Source organism: Natrix helvetica (assembly GCF_964273705.1).
Source record: "Natrix helvetica genome assembly, chromosome: 2".
Taxonomy (NCBI): Eukaryota; Metazoa; Chordata; class Lepidosauria; order Squamata; family Natricidae; genus Natrix; species Natrix helvetica.
Genome location: NC_138552.1, coordinates 116,424,836 through 116,437,703, shown reverse-complemented (window position 1 = coordinate 116,437,703; position 12,868 = coordinate 116,424,836).

Here is a 12,868-nt window from a genome sequence, read left to right as displayed (position 1 = left end):
TGTTTGTACCACTTGCAGACATAGCTGCACACCCACACCATTCAAAACCACACTCAAGGTATTTCCTTCACCTACCTCCACATAAAATGTCCTCTATGCTGGTTCTTGCTCTTGCATGCATACCTTCCTGCCAATTTCAAGGGGACATGCCCCCTCAGGTGATTAACAAACCACACGCCCTCACTGAAAAGGTAGCAGAAAAGAGATCTCCAAACCCCAAGCTCTGATTTTGACCTACAAATGATGCTGCCCAGTAAGACAGAATATGTTGCACTGGTGGTCTCATTAGTAGGCGTCCCAGGGCTTCCTGCATGCAATTTCAGAAATATTAATAGCCTGGCTTGCACACTGGCTAACCTCAACTTGACATCACAACCCTTGATGCACTAAACCAGTGATGGCGAACCTTTTTTGGCTCGCGTGCCACAAGTGGGGGGAGCGCAGGGGGGTCATGTGTGGGTGTGCTGCACCCATAATGAAATGCTCGACCCACCCAGTGCGCATGCATGCACAAAAGGCACTCCCCCCATTTTTACATGCTTTCTTCGCCCTTCCCAGGCTCCAGAGGCTTTATAGGAGCCTGGGGAGGGCAAAAAGAGCCTCCCCCACCCCCCCGGAGGCCCTCCGAAGGCTTCAGGGACCGTCCGGAGGCTTCCCTGAAGCCCTTGGAGTGCTTAAAACAACCCTACGAGCAAACCGGAAGTGACGTTTTAAGTGCTCCGAAGGCATCAGGATAGCCTCCGGACGATCCCTGAAGCCTCCAGAAGGCCTCCGGGGGTGGGTGGGGGAGGCTCTTTTCGCCCTCCCCAGGGCTCGCATGCCCTGACAAATGGCTCCGCATGCCACCTGTGGCACGTGTGCCATAGGTTTGCCATCACTGCACTAAACTAAGAGCTAAGGCAGGTTCAGAAAGTAACCCTTAAAAAGGGCAGCCATAAAAGGATCAATCATGGTTGTGAAGAATTTTAGGATATGTGGTTGCTTTAAACCTGAATGAAAGTTCACCAAAAGTGACATCAAACATGTAAAAGAATTGGCACAGAAAATTGGACACTATAAATTCATTCACTACTTAACAGAACTTTTGCTGTGGCTGTTAGACCTTCATGGGTTGAAAACTTTCCTTTTGGGAGCCACTGCAGGGATCCTTTTCTGCTGCTTCTATCAACGCCTTCCCCTTTGCATTAACTTTCCCCCAAATAAAAGCACCCATCAAGTCTCCCTGATCAGATCAATTCTTAATCTCCGAATAAAAATGTGTTTGTTATCCACACTTATTTGGCACAAAGGGGTAATTGTAGTAATACTCCCCACCCAAGAATGAAATATTTTGGGAAATATTAAAAGAGGCAGGATAGAATATTTCCCCAAAGGAGAAATGGAGAAACAGAGAAAGAAAGCAGCTTCAATCTTTCTTAATAGCCTCAAGCAGAAGCCTCAAGTCTTTAGAGATGGATATTTTGTACCTGTTAAGAAAGATAGGCAATTTATTAATAAACTAAATACCTTCAGCTCCAGCTGATAGGATTAAGAATTTATATCCCCCACCCAAATTCTAAGAACAGGACATGACCTTTCGGACATAATAGGCTTAACCCACCACCATTAGAATAACAAAAGACATAAGGCTCATTACCATGCAAAACCTCCTAGAACATCCATCCATTCCAAGCCATCTCAGAAACATTTGATGCTGGTCATTGAAGTTTCTGGAAATCAAATAAACAGATACTTTCTTTCCAATCAGCCTCCATTTTATTTCTAGCATCTTTCTCCAAGCTTGGAACCAGATCAGATTTTTCTTCCAACAAGAGGGAAAGGTTTCCCTCTCCAGTTGAGTCAAACTCTAGCAGGCAGTGCGCATTCCATTTCTTATGTGGGGGAATCAGCATTGTCTGAAAACATTTTCTGTGGTCATGTGGCCAGTATGACTATACACTGAGGCACATGGAATGCTGTCACCTTCCCACCAAAGTGGTACTTATTTATCTACTTGTATTTGCATAGTTTCAAACTGCTGGGTTCAAACTGCTCAGGAGCTTGGGCAAGTAACAGGACATAGTACACGATTTTCAAACCTGGTGTCAGGCCTGCAGCTGGTTCCTTTTAGGTTCTTTGGCCTGCCACACTAATATTCTATTCTACTATGCTGTTGCCTTAGTGGGGAATTGGGAGGGGGAATAGTAAGGAGTAGAATGTGTTGTTGGCCAAATAAAATTCCTTTCTAGAAGCCAAGGTCATCCTTTGTTTCTACACCTCTGAGTCTGACCACAACAGGATGGGTGGAGCTGCCAGTATGGCAGTGGAAGATTGGACCATGTGATGAACTTGTGGGCCTGGGGTAAGATCATGAACTTTCAACTGGGTAGGGAAACCCCAGGAACCTCAGATTTGGGTTTTTCCCCAGATGTGCCAACATGACTCTCTTAATAAATTGGAACTTAGAGCAATACTTTGGCTTGGACTCTGATTTAATTTTGGATGTTATTTGGAACACTGACACTTGGGCTGTCAGATTTCCAGCTGACAAGCTTTGTGTTATTAATCACTGAGCTATCATACACCCTAGAAACTAATTTTCTGCATATACTTTTCATACTATAAAGTTTTCTAAATGCAACTGTTTTATTGACAGAATATTTGAATATAGAGATGCCACAGTATATTGCAGAAAATGATAGCACATTCTTGACTTTTCTACAATGTTCATGAATATATAATAGTAAATGAATCAATTAGCCTCATGAAAATTTTCTTACAACAAAAAGAAATTTGCACAGTAAAAATCTTTTTCTATTTTAATTGGCATATTTGCAGCATATTTCTAATTTTTTGGAGAGGCTCAATTTAATGTTACAGGTATTAAAACACATCAAAAAGTCATAAAACATTTACAATAAACAAAAAAATCCAGCTTTGAAACTGTCAGACTAGAGCTTGGATATTTATTATTTTGCCTTTACCAAATTTCTGTCATTTGTTGAAAAGATTACAAACTAAGATTACACCGAACATGCCAAAGAATGTTCAAACTATCGCACCATTGCACTCATTTCACATGCTAATAAAGTTATGCTCAAAATCCTACAAGTTAGACTCCAGCAGTATGGGGATTGAGAACTACCAGAAGAACAGGCAGGATTTTGAAGAGGCAGAGGAACTAGAGAGCAAATTGCCAACATATTCTGGATCATGGAGAAAGTTAGGGAGTTCCAGAAAAAACATTTACTTCTGCTTCATTGACTATGCTAAAGCCTTTGGTTGTGCGGATCACAACAAATTGTGGCAAGTTCTTAAAGAGATGTGAGTACCAGACCATCTAATTTATTTCTTGAGAAACCTATATGCGGATCAAGAAGCAACAGTGAGAACTGGACATGGAACCACTGATTGGTTCAAAATTGGGAAAGGAGTCCGGCAAGACTGTATACTGTCACCCTGCCTATTTAGTTTATATGCAGAGCACATCATGAGAAAGGCAGGACTAGATGAATCAAAAGTTGGAGTTAAAATTCTGGGAGAAAAATAACAATCTCAGATATGCAGATGATACCATGTTAATGAAAGAAAAGTGAAGAGGAACTAAAGAGCCTCTTGATGCAGGTGAAGAAGGAGAGTGCAAAAGGTGGCTTGAAACTCAACATTAAGAAAACTAAGATCGAGGGGAGGAGCCGAAGTCGCGATGACATGATGTGCGATGTCAATGCTCTGAGATCGCAGTCGACACTTTTGCCACTGGGTGGTCCAAACGGACCTAAACCATCCTGCAGAGACGGTGAACAGGAAGAATACGTCTTGCTGATCTCAGGGACATCGCAAAGTCCCTGATTGATCCAAGAGAAGTTCTTCAAGCTGGTGACAAAAATTCCAGCCTTTTGGCTGATGAAGTGGGGGCAGCTCCAAAATGGAAGGATATGGAAAGAGAAAGTGTTTCCAGCTGGTGATGAATTTTTACTGTTTTAAAAGTGACTGCCTATAAAAAAAACCTTAAAATTAATTTAAATTGGAGAACAGAAGAAATAAGCGGTGAAATTAAATTTGGACTGGTTTTGGACAATGGGTTATCTTACTTTTTAAATGCTATCTTCACAGATGAAATTTATGCAAGCCTTTTAAAACGAATGGATTAAGCTTCCTTCTTCTATTTTTTTTTCTTTTACTATTCTCTGTAATCTATGGACTAAAACTCTCCTCCTTCATTACTTTGGGTGTTTTTCTAACTCATTTAAGAATCAGACTTTTTTTAACTTGAAATGCAAAAGAATACAAAAAAACCCCAAAGAAATTGTAACATTGTAACACTGCTACTCGGAGGCTGGAGGTTTGTGCATTGGAAATGAAACATTTTTTTTTCACTGATTATCCTGGCTTGGCACTTCATGGTCTCACAGCTTGTTTATAGAGAGTGATAAGAAGAAAAGCACACAGATGTTCCTTTGAAGTATATTTTCAACCTGAGAAAGGTGAAATGTTATTGTGAATCTATGCTTAATCCTGTTAAAACCTTCTAAGCTAGAGCAGCAGTGTTTGTTAGTTGGAGATAATGGCACAATTTCAACAGCAGAAAGAAGTTTTAAGTCTGCAAAAGATACTCTCAGAAATACAGAAATTATCAGATACATGTGAGAGGATAGAGAAGAAGTTGGAAGACTTAATTCACCTAACAGCAAAATATGATGAAGAAGTTGAAGATGCTAATCAAATGGAAAAAGTGGCAGTTAAAATCCTAAAAATCAAAGAGGAAAATGAATATAAAGAAATTTAAATTGCTATTTATGGTGATTGGTTTGTCTCTGAAAAGAGAAAGAGTGGAATACTGAAAGAGGAATTAAATGGAGGGGAAATCTACCCCAGGTGGCAAGATACAGAAGAAGAGAAAACAAAAGAATTTATGGATTTAAAGAGAGAAATTTTATTAGCAATATCATTGATAACACTACCGACAATCAAAGATAAGCTGATTAAGGAAACAGAAGAAGGGCATCAAAATTACATGAGAGATTTTATAAGGAAAGAGTTGCTAAGAGGACTCCATACAAAGTTGATTAAGGAGATGATTAGAGGACTGACACCACACATGGCAGAAGATATGAGACTGTTTTGCTACTGGAAAGATACAGGTTGATAGATGGAAGAGTATAATTTAATAATTTTATGTTCTTTGGAAGGCCAGATCCTGAAAATGAAGCTCAAATGCTTTGGCCACCTAGTGAGAAGATAGGACTCACTGGAGAAGAACCTAATGCTGGGAAAGATTGAGGGCAAAAGAAGAAGGGGACTACAGAGAATGAGGTGGCTGGAGTCACCAAAGCAGTAGGCGTGAGCTTAAATGGACTCCAGAGGATGGTAGAGGACAGGAAAGCCTGGAGGAACATTGTGCATGAGGTTGCAATGGGTCAGACATGACTTCGCTACTCTAACAAACAACAACAGCTATCTTTTTTAACTGTTGTGTTTTCCTCCAAACATAGCTAGTTTTAATCAACTTTATCTTTCGTAAGCCACCAGTGGTGGGTTACCACTGGTATGCCTTGGTACGGGTATACTGGTGCCTGCCAGGATACGGGAGCACCAGGTACCATACAGTGCTCCAAAGGGCACACCCTCCCACTGTATGTGAGCTCTTTGGGGCTTCAGCACAGAGCATACGCCGCCTGCATGATGCTCTGCGGAGCAGCTGGAGCATTGCGAAGGCGTCGAGGAGCATCACAGATGGTAAATACGCATGATTGCGCTGTGTGCTTTCATGTGGTGGATGCCAGGCCCCCATGCACCGTACCGGTTGCAACGGGATCCAGAAACCACCACTTTAAGCCACCCAGAGTATGTAGATAAATAATTAGCATTTCATATAAATATAGTATACACACACATATACACACACATACATACACAGCAGTTTTCAAATAAAAAGAAACAGAAGGCAAATCCATTGGCAAGTTGGAAAGTAGGAGGGATTCAATGGCTTGAAATCCTGAAGGATAAAAGAAATGTGTAATCTTTGGATGATAATATAACAGTGAAACATGTGAATTGACTAAACTCATTTTTAGATTCTATTTTTCCTTGTAAATAGGTCTCTATTTACTATATTTACACATCTCCAGTCCTTGGTCTCATCATCTTGAAAATTTCTGCTGATAAATTTGGAGAGAGATACTTATTCTGTTTTGAATGCAAGTTTACAAACAAATAATAAGAAGCTGATGCATTCATTAGATTTGTTGTCTGATAACAATTCAGGATTTGTTGCAAAATTAGTAAGTATTCTGTGAATTCTATCATATATGTTTTTTACTGTATTGTATATTTTTTAGTGCATGGAAGCTGAAGATATAGTGCAAATACATTAATTTACAAAGCCAAGCATTAAAGGCCAATTTTTAGTATTTATTTATGCTCCAATTTAGAAAGAAATAAAGGGGAACTAGCACACAGCTGCCATCCCAAAAACAGACCTCCCATCTGCCACCCACGATTTGCATGTCACCTTCTCCAGGCTCATTTGTACTTCATTAACTGCCATTGACTTAACAAGATTTATGCAAATGGCACCGTAGGAGATTGCTAACTCCCACTGCAATCAAGCGATTATGTACGTGCAATTCTCCACAGCAATGAAAAATTAATACACGACAAGCCCACTCACTGCTGAACTGTGCCTCTTGCTTTTATATTTCTGGTCATGAACTTTTTATTTTAATACATCCTACTGGCAGAATTTTGACATAAAGCATAAAGTAGAAACAAACCATACAAATAAAATTCCTTTCTATAAATCTTATCTTTTTAAGAGTCTGTTGTAAAATAACAGCTTCTGTAAGATTATAGCAAAATGAATCATAAACTGTATATACATTCACAAAATATAACAAAGCAGAGAAGCAAGTTAAAAGTTTGACTTAAATCAAGTTTCCTCTTTTGAAATTGATGTATCTATTCCATAAACTAGACATTAATGAAACATATTGGTTAGCACCTAAACAGGACTTTTATAAAACTGAGAAATATAATTGTATCTTTACTCATGCAGCCACTGATTTGGAGGTCAGGAGGTATAATTTAATAAACATAGTGGAATATTAAAAATAATTCTGAATCACCCATATGTAAGATCCTGATATGATTCTTTTGAATTTTAGGTGTAAAAGGAAATAAGCAGTAGCAAACATGACTTATTGCTATTACACATAATCCACAGTCTGTGACCGTAATGAAGCCTGCTCATTAAAGTTGCAAGTGGTAATTATGATGCAGTTGTTAAATGAATGTGCACTTAAGGTCTACTGAAAGTCTACTTAAACAACTACTTATAGATCACTACTATGATCCCCATCCAAAGTACCTTGGAATAACATTTGGACTGGACTCTCTCTTACAAGATACACTTAGAGAGTACAGCGGAAAAAATCAATACTAGAAACAACATAGTCCAGAACAATGGTGGGGTCCTACCAGTTCAGACCAGTTCGGCTGAACCAGTAGTGGTTTGGCAGCCTGGGTTGCTGGAATCAGCAGCAGCCCAGGCCTGTCACACCCCCAAACTGTTCTCCAGGTGGCACCATAGGCAGCGCCATCTTGTTTTTTGCTTCTGCGCATGTTCAGAACAATTTTATTGCATTGTGCACGTGCACACAGCATGCATTAAGCGTGCATGCATAGCACTCCCATAAGCAAACTGGCAGTAGTGCCTGCCAGAACCCGCCCCTGATCCAGAAATTATGTGGAATTAAATGAAGAGCTTCAACTACCATCCTCAGGTCATCAGCACTAGGATTGGTCTATGTCACAGTAGAATACTGTGCCCCTGTATGGTTCAACAGCTGCCATATTAGTAAGTTAGATGCCAGACTCAATGACACCATGAGGATTGTAAGTAGATATATTAAAACCACACTGTCTTGCTGGCTTCCTATTCTGAGCCACATAGCACTGCAGGCAAAATGCACTAGTGAGGGAATACAGAAAAATTATGAACAATTCACTCCTACCGATGCATGCTGACCTTCCTCATTTATCAACTGGAAGACTCAAATACAGGAAACTCCCATTGGTAGTTGCACAATATCTGCAAAAACTGTAGCATCCCTGCAGTTGGTCATAAGGGCAAATAACAGTGAGGGTGCTGCTGCAACTTTGAAATGTGGTCATAAGTAGCTTTTGGATGGGGAGTTTGTCATAACGTACAATGACTACCGAGTTACTGATAATTAAACAAGCTCTATCTGTACATGAATAAGTTTGTGTAACACCATAATCTAGAGACACAGAAACTACATTCACTCAAGATTCCAAATTTAGTTGGGATTAAGGTTGGCTATTTTCTTCATATGTTAGCATGTTATGTGGAATCCAGCATATTTGGCTGGTTTATGAACCCAGAAACTGGCTGATTAAATTAAGTGTTCTAGGTGAACCTAATTCATGAACCGTAAAATTCAGATATTTCTCATGTGATTTTCAGCTTTATATAGATAACTTGCCAAAATATGCCTATGTTTGAAAGGAATCTTGCTTGAAAAACAAAACTTGTACTTAATATATGTTATTTTATTTATTTATTTTGCTTGTTAATGCCATCCAACTCCAAGAAGACTAGGCATGTACTGTATGTACTTAGAATAAGTTAAACATTCCACTCTTTTTTAGAAAGTTTGACACAAATTAGAAAGTATTATTTTTAAAAAGAACACTGATTTTTAACATATTTTTTTAAAAACTAGAGAGTCAATTTTGTCTAGTGGTTAAGGCATCAGGCTAGAAATATGACATCGATCGTTCTAATCCTGCTTTAGCCACAAAAGCCAGGTGGTGGACCTTGGGCTAGTCACACACTTTCAGTCCAACCCAGCTCACACAGTTACTATTGTGTAGAAAAATGAAGAAGAAGGTGTGTTGATTATTATACTACCTTGAGTTATTTATCAAAATAATAAAGGTGGGGATGTAAAAGAAATATGTAATTACCTAGCAATAAAAATATTAAAACACCCTTATTGATTCTGCATACTAAACACTATTTACTATTTATCTGCTCAGAACTTCAGCTCTTTTCTGTCAGATGCAGGAAAATCCATATGAAATTCACAAGAATTTCCAAACCAGTATTCTTGACTATGTCACTGGAAACAGAGTCAAGAGTCAACAGGCACTTTTCTGCACTTTTATATAATTTTCAATTCAGTGTTATTAGTATGTTTCAGTTAATCCAGTAAAATGTAGAGGGGAAATCAATAACTCATCTTTATCCAGGAATAACTGGCAAATTACTTTTTTGGTGAAAATCTAACATTTATGGAATAACCAGCATCCACACCTTGGCAAACATCCCAACATTGAATGCTCCAAAAGATGACGGCGCCGAGGCCATCTTTAAGGAGTTCAAGGACATCTTCAAACCGGGCCTGGGTAAGTATATGTGGACCCCAATTTCTTTCAATTTGGACCCCAACCTAGTGCCAATAAGGCTTAAACCCAGGAGAGTGCCTTTCGCTCTCTGCCCTAAAATTGACAGGGAAATTGACAAGCTCATAGGCCAGAGAATCCTAAAGCCGGTCGATCATGCTTGCTGGGAGGCCCCGATAGTGACACCTGTCAAATCTGACGTGTCAGTCCGCATCTGCATGGATTACAAATGTACAATAAATGAGGCACTACAACAAAGTGCGTACCTTGTACCTATCGTACAGCACCCTCTCCATTCACTAGGCCCTGGAATTTTTTTTGCAAAATTAGACATGGCTCAGGCATACCAGCAATTGCCAGTAGATGGTGCTACAGCAGAGGCCCAAACTATTGTGACACACAGGGGTGCATTCAAATGTCACCTCCTGCAATTCGGCATCAGTATCGCCTCTGGACTGTTCCAAAGCGTCATGGAATGGCTTTTGCAGGGGATTCCAGGAGTCATCCCCTATTTTGACAACATCTTGGTATCGGTTGCTAACTAGGCACAACTTTTAAAACAAGTACGCACAGTTTTGACAAGAATTCGAGAAAAAGGCCTCCGCCTTAAAAAAGAAAAATGTAAAATAAATGTGCCAAGGGTCAAATTCCTGGGGTACCTAAGTGACAGCTCTGGGATTCACCCGACCTCCCAAAAAATTAAAGCTATTCAGGATGCCCCTACACCTCGCAATCAAAGTGAGCTGTAGGCATTCCTTGGGCTCCTTAATTTTTACAGCATCTTTCTACAACAGAAAGCCACCATTCCTGAACCCCTTCACCACCTCCTAACAAAGAACGTGAAGTAGTCCTGGGGATGAGCCGAAGCTGCCGCATTTGTCGCAGTTAAAAAACTCCTGTCAGCCGAGTCGTTCCTCATCCAATACCGCCAGACCCTGCCTTTGGTGTTGACCTGTGACGCATCACCTTTCGGCATCGGAGCCATCCTCAGCCGCCTAATGGGACTGAACCCCCCATAGCATTCTATTCCAGGACCTTATATGCTACAGAAAGGAACTATAGCGAGTTGGACTGTGAAGCCTTGGCTGCTGTGGTTGGGGTAAAAAGATTTCACGAATACCTCTATAGGTGGGATTTTGAACTCATTACCAATCACAAGCCACTTTTGGGCTTGCTGGCTGGGGACAGGCCAACTCCGGTGTCACTTTCACCGCGTATGACAAGGTGGACTATTTTCTTGGCTGCTTATTCCTACTGGCTGGTGCACCGACCTGGCACGACCTTGGGACATGCAGATGCATTGAGTCACTGCCCATTGCCTGAAATCCTCACTGTCCCTACACCTGAGACAACAGTCTTACTTATTGACTGTTTGGAGACTGGTCCTATCTCGTCTAGCGATGTGGCCCACTACTCCACCAAAGACTCCACTGTTAAACAAGTTATGAACTGGGGGCAGGGGGTGGCCCAAGGGGCCTGTGGGGTCTGAGTTCAAAATGTATTTTTGTAAACATGACGAAGTGTCTGTTGTGAATGGTTGCCTACTGTGGGAGGACTGGGTCATTGTTCCACCCAAACTGTGCATTGCAGTATTTGAAGCTTTACATGTAGGGCACCCAGGGATTGTCAGGATAAAGTCCCTGGCAAGGAGTTACATATGGTGGCCTAACATGGACAGGGAGATAGAAGAATGGGTGGCTACCTGCACACCATGCCAGGAGTCCAGACCTGCTCCCCCAGAGGTGCCCGCTAAGGAGTGGGAGCATCCTCAAGCACCGTGGTCTAGGGTGCATATAGACTTCGCTGGCCCAGTTCACGGACAAACGTTCTTAGTAGTTGTGGACGCCTACTCGAAGTGGTTAGGGGTAGTCCTGATGACCTCCACAATGGCAGAGGCAGTCATAAAGGTACTACGGAGACGTTTCTCCATGCACGGCCTGCCCGATGTCTTGGTCTCAGACAACGGCCCCCAATTCACGGCCATGCCCTTCGAGACCTTCCTAGCAGCCCAGGGAATTCAGCATGCCCTGGTCGCACTGTTCCATCCGGCTTCCAATGGCCAGGTGGAACGTATGGTGCGATCTGCAAAAGAGGCCCTCTCTAGGATGGGCCCGGGAGATTGGCAAACACGGGTTGACCATTACCTCTTAATTCAACATATCACACCCAGTGCCACCACTGGGAGAAGCCCTTCTGAGCTTCTAATGGGTCGCCGGCTAAGATCCCACTTAGACTGGCTACACCCAAACTATTCTGCCATTTCGCCCCCAGACTCCACAAGCAAAATCTGGAATTTTAGCATAGGGGATTCAGTATATGCCCACAACTATGCTGGGGGAACACTGTGGATTCCTGCCATGGTGATAGGCATCACCGGGCCTCTCTCATACTTTCTTGAGCTTGAGGATGGTAGAAATTGGAGAAGGCACATTGACCAACTGCGTGGCTGCCTCTCCAACTCAAATCTTAGACCACCAGCGGTAACTCCTGCTTGAGTTAGCCAAAGCCCTAACCAAATAGAGCAACCACTCACTCCTCCAACAGTTAGCTCAAGCCCGAATTGTCCAGAATACTCATCTGGTGGTGTTGCAGGCTCGCAGCGAGCTCTGAGCGAACCGGCTCTAGGAGCTCCACCTGCCTGTGGAAGATTCCAGGAGCTTCCACCAAGCGGAGCTGCAGAGCAAACAGGTCCATCCGACCTGTCCAAAGGAACCCCTCCTACTGAACTGCGCAGGTCAGGCAGAGCTGCGTAAAAGCCCGCTTACCTGCGTGACTACATTACAAGTAGGATTATTCCATCTAAGAGGGGAGGGGTGTTAGATATCTACAACAGTAGATATGGTTTCCACCAAGGTCCTCTGTTCCGGCGGGAACAGAGGTTTGATTCTATTGGCTGAGATTCTGACAGCTCCCTATAAAAGGGCTGCTGTCAGACCCAGCCTTTGCTGGATTATTCTCACTTGTTGTCTTGTTAATAAAGAGCTGTTGTTACTGTTAGCCTGTGTCTGCCTTTCCATTGCCTGATCTAACACATACATATATACATACATACATTTCAAAAAATTTTAGAACCTCTTCTGTAGGTCTGCCTGCTTTGTGGGAATTGCTTGCTGGCAATGTGACTGGGTGGGAGTGGCTTGCTGGCCAAGTGACTGGGTGGGTGTGGCTTGCCAACCATGTGACCGAGTGGGAGTGGCTTGGCAGTCATGTGGCTGAGTGGGAGTGGCCAACTTGTAAAATGTGGTGAAACTCACTTAACAACGCTCTTGCTTAGCAACCAAAATGTTGGCTTAGAAACTCTGGCATTTGAAGTACGCAAGTCTTAAAGCTGTCAAGTTACAAGACCCTTGCAACCCTATCCTTTTAGAAAAAGACCCCCAGGGGTGTTCAAACTTGACAGCTTTAAGACGTGTGAACTTCAACTCCCAGAATTCCGCCTCTCGCTCTTCATCTTGATGATGTG